The sequence below is a fragment of the Rattus norvegicus genome, chromosome 4, assembly GCF_036323735.1.
Source record: "Rattus norvegicus strain BN/NHsdMcwi chromosome 4, GRCr8, whole genome shotgun sequence".
NCBI classification, from domain to species: Eukaryota; Metazoa; Chordata; class Mammalia; order Rodentia; family Muridae; genus Rattus; species Rattus norvegicus.
The window spans coordinates 43,361,287-43,366,248 of record NC_086022.1 but is presented as its reverse complement, the minus strand read 5'-3'; the positions used below and the strand labels follow the sequence as shown (position 1 = coordinate 43,366,248).

The 4,962-nt window shown below is 40.4% G+C and overlaps 1 non-coding gene across 1 annotated transcript; it reads right to left on the bottom strand.

The window, feature by feature from the left end:
• Positions 1-1,216: 1,216 nt before the first annotated feature.
• Positions 1,217-1,347, bottom strand: LOC120102706 (small nucleolar RNA SNORA17). The gene has a single exon (XR_005504317.1). It is a non-coding gene; the product is annotated as a small nucleolar RNA SNORA17 (small nucleolar RNA).
• Between the last annotated feature and the right edge of the window lie 3,615 nt (positions 1,348-4,962).

Genomic DNA, 4,962 nt, shown 5'->3' with positions numbered 1-4,962 from the left:
CCTAGGCAAGATGCAGGGCCTGCTCTCCCAAGTGCTACAGCAGGTTGAAAGCAAAACTTAATCTCTTGCTCTCATGACCCTAGTACCAGCTCTCCCACCTGCCCCAGGTGGCAAGGGTCAAGAGTTAGGCACGCTGCCTTAAGCCAAAGAGACAGGATCAAGTCTCCCACACTCACACACACCAGGATTGTTCACTCTCAACCCCCACATCTAAAGCCAGCTCTACTGCGCTGCCCAAACAAGACGCAGGGTCTGCCCTTCGGTGTGCTGCAGCTGATAAAGGGTAGAGACAGCTCTCCTGCTCCCACGATCCCAAGGCCAAAGTCTCTAGCCTCCTAAAGGTGGTGAAGGAAAAGGGAGTAAAAGGCTATCTATCTCTCTTCCATGCCACCACAGGGAAATGAGTGGTAGGGCCAGCTGTCTCATGCTCACATCCTCCAGGCAGATAACCTACAACTCCCACAATGTGTAGAGCATGCTTTCCTGAGTACTGTGGCTGGCTAGGAGGAGGGTCAACTCTCCTCTCATGCTTCTGACGACAGGTTTCCCAAGATGCCCAGGAGAAGGGTGGGGCCAGTTCTGCATAACCTTCAGACATCAACATGTCCCCAATGGCAGCCCAAACCAGGGATATGCATCTGGCCTTTGGTGGTAACAGATCCCTTCTGCTGTGGTGCCACCATGGTCCTAGGTGGCATCATTAGCCACTCACATCAAGTTGTTCCTTACTACCGTTGTGTCTCCAGCTCTGCCTCTCTTTGCTGTGCCCACATCCTTCTGTTTCTCTTTCTCTTCCATTTCTCTACTACTTACATGCTCCTCTTAGTAATACCCAGGGTCTCTGAGTGTCTGGGAACATTTCAGGAATGATCTCAGGAGTGCTATGCCCTACTCATGCATTATGGTGCCAGGCAGTGGTCATCTCAAGCTTAGACTGTCCACCCCACCCCCCCAGGCCTGGGAGGAGCCACCTCAAGCTAGCTCCCTGTTTGGGCCCCATAGTTATTTCATACTAGATCCTCTATCAGCACACCAAAGTGATTATCTGTCTTGAGCTCACTCACACTTGGGGCCTGTGGTTCCAAGTGGGTTTCTTCTCTCTTCTCATCTCCAGCTTGATTGCATACCTGGCACTGGAGTGGTGGTGGTCTCAGGTTAATTCCCTGTCTAGACCCTTTAGCTCCTGAGTGGTGGTGGTCTCATGCTGTATTTAGGGAATATTAAACTATTAATCATTAAGATGTACATAGGTTAGAACACCGAGTAGACATAACCTTTCTCCCCTCTGTCACTCAACTGATAAACATGTGACACAACAATCACAGTTGCTAAGTTTGGAGGAAGAGGAAAGTTGATTAAACAAGTAAAATTCAAGAATCTGGAGGTCACAGAAGCTTTACCAGACTTTCCAGAGAGCTGCTGAACTAAGGCTGTATATGAAAGGCTCATATTAATGAGCCATCCGCTCAGGATGACCCTGAAAGGTCAATGCATGAAACTATGAAGGTAAAGTCAAAGTAACTTTAGTATGGTGGAGAAGCCAAAACTGTAGTATATTGACTGAGAAAAGAAAGAATGAATTTGTCCCAAGAGAGTTACATACATCAAAGGTCAAAGAAGTGTAGTAGAAGGGCTAAAAAAATTCTCAAAGCCAAGACATCATCAAAAGCCCCTGATAAGGGACAGAGGTTTCAGGCTTAGTACTTGCTCTCACAGGTCTTGGTCTTGCTTTGGTTCACTCTTTTCTTGGAATGCCCTCATTCCTTCCATTTAACATAGTGATATTCACTCTGTACAATGACATATTGTAACTATGTAACTATGTTTTAATTTGTTTGAGTTCTCAGAACAAAGTGTGCACATATACTTTTGAACAGTTTCGAAGTGTAAGATTTGGAGGGCTTTTAGACATCCACTAAGTGCATTTTTCACTATGAGACAAACATGAGAATTTGGAGACTATGAGGAGAAGGTTACCGTTGAAAAGTGATTGGTTTGGGTGTGAGTTGACAAGAGTGAACTTAGGATGGTTAATTTTGATGTCAGCTTGGTGAAATCTAAGGGACAAAATTCTCTGTGTCTATAAACATGATTCCAATCAGATTTAACTGAGGGGAAAAGACAGCCTAAACATGACCTGGAGTCCAGGAAGAAGTAATAAGTGAAAAGAACAACAGCCTTCATTTTTCTTCATCCTGGCTGTGTATGCAATGTGAACAGTTGCTTTACAATACTGTCCCCATGCTTTCACTGCCATGATAGATCCACTCTCACACCTTGAGCCAACTAAAATTCTGTAAGTAGCTTTTGTTTGTGTCACAGAAAAGAGAAAAATAAACTAAAATAATTACTACTGTTCCAGGCCAAAAATAATGCATTTGGGTTGCTTTGTCTTTATTTGATTTATCAACATCCAAGAGGTTGCATATGAAATCTTAAATGATATTTTTTAGTTTTTTCCAATTTTTTAAAATATTGGGGAAAAAAAAGAAACTCTTGGGTTGGATCACTGGTCTTTTGTTAAATCCACATTCCTTCATTTAGTGATCTCATTTATTGGCTTGCAACTCTCAAAATTATACCCTCTGTTCAGACATTTTCCCAAATCACAGTCTTTTATTTCTAACTGCCTACTTGGTACTCCACCTACATGTATCTAAATGCATGTTATGCTGTTCAAACTGAACTTTCAAGTGTTTATGCAAAGTGTAATTGTACTCTTCTCCACTAAGTCCATAGTGACTTCATTCTTCTAGTTGTTTACACCAAAAATCATGACATAGTTCTTGACTTTTTCTTCTTATTCCTCATATTAATCCATCTGAAAATTTGGCCTTACTTTCAAAATATATCCAGGGTGTGACTGCATCTTCCTTTACACTATTTATGACTTTAGTATAAACTCTCATCTTCAGACTGCATTTACATCTTACTCTTCACCACTACCCACAGAAGTGTTACCTTTACACATGAAGAGTCTTTTAAGTTTATTCTACATTTTGATTAATAAGCCTCTGCTGTTCTTTGTCAAGATAAAAAGCTCATCTTATTCAAGATAAAAGCTCAAATACTTACAGTCATAGTTAATATCCCCTGAACCTTCTGTTATTTCTCCTCTCCTGAATCCAAGCTATGTCAGCTACTTCACCACGCCTCTTCTTCCTTGAACATAACATTCATACTCATATAAATAAACCATAGCTTTTCCATATGTACTTCCTTCTATAGGAAACATGTCTCTATATATCCACAGGGATCACTCTTTCACCCGTGTTGTTGTTGTTATTCTTTGTTTGTTTTTGGCAAACAAATGTCATATAATTAATCAGACTTTCCCAACCTACTTTATTAGAAATCATATGCTGTACCCAGCATACATATTGTTGTTCTTGCCCAGTGTAGTTTTCTTCTTAATTCGTATTATTTTGTATCTGTCTATATTCTTTCAGTGCAATATGAACTATAGATAACAGAAATGCTTATTTCTGTCCTGAGTCTTATTTTTGCATCACAATCATGCCTAATCCACACTAAGACTTCTATTATAAAAATAACTACTAAAACACTTATTGAATTAATCTTCAGAAGCCAGAGGGCTTAGTTTATGACCTTGAGGGCTACAGTATTTTAGTTGTTCAGAACATGGTTTCCTTTTGAGACAGATGAAATAATCTATGGATTGGTGGTGTGTCACCAAGCATATTTAAAAAAAATGTTTTCATAGCTGCCTGTGATAGTCAAACTTCATTTTAAGCTTGACTAGACTGAGATTTATGATGAAAAAACATTTCTGGGTTTTTCTTCTACTGTGTAACTGATTAGGGAATATCTATCTTGAATCTGGGTAGCCAGATTGGATGAGGTACAATATGTGAAATTGGAGAGAAAACAGAGAATATAAGCATTCATTACTTGCTGCTTATTGACTGCACATTCAATATGATCAGCCATCTCACTTTCTTGTTGCAATGGCTTTCTGCCCTAAGCCAAAGTAAACTTCTTTTGACTAAAGCTGCTCTTTGCCAGATACTTGGTCACAGCAATAAGAACAGTAGTTGATATACTTCCCAAGAACATGTCCAGGTAGACACTGGGAAGATTGTTGACTCCTAATCCTCTACTTTGACAACGGGCAGAAAAATGTTGCTTTTGTAAATACAATATTGTCATCCATAAAATAGTTTGCTTGCACGGATAGCCCTTAACTGTCACTGGGAAATGCCAAGGACCAGCCTTAGTTTGGAGAGGAGTTCTGAAGAAGGGGAGAATGGGTGACTGTGGCAAAGGACTAGAAGCTGATGGCTTTTGTTCTTCTTGAGACAGCTTTCTGATCTCTTTGTCTCTGTCTCTCTCTCTCTTTCTCTCTCTCTCTCTCTCTCTCTCTCTGTGTGTGTGTGTGTGTGTGTGTGTGTGTGTGTGTGTGTGTGTGTGTTTTCTGCTCAAGACAGTTTTTTCTTGCTATTCTAAAAACTCTCTGGATAGCTCATCTTCTGCAGATCAAAAGTCCAGTCTTTTATTTACATATCAATCAGTCATTACACTAGGTTCTCCTGATTATTCTATGAATCACCATCCTATGACCCCAGCCCCTTAATTCTTAGAAAGAGATAGCAAGCACAAGCATAAGCAATGAGATAGCTGGGTGGAATCCCACCCTGAAATTACCATTTCTACCATGCCTGGGCCTGGACCAAAACTTCCTTTGTCCCAGGCTAAACTTGAACTCAGTAATCTGGACAACAAGCAACAACAACAACAACAAAACAACAATAAAAGTTAGCTGACTGGGAACTTGCCCTACAATCATCGCTCCCTAAATCTCTTTATCTCTTTTCCTGTTACATACGATTCATATTGCATCCTTACATTTTGCCTAGTTGAGAAATTATGTATTTTTGAACTCATGCTTTCAGCATTCTTTCCCATAGCCTTAAGGTCTATCCTGAAGATCTAGGCATTTTT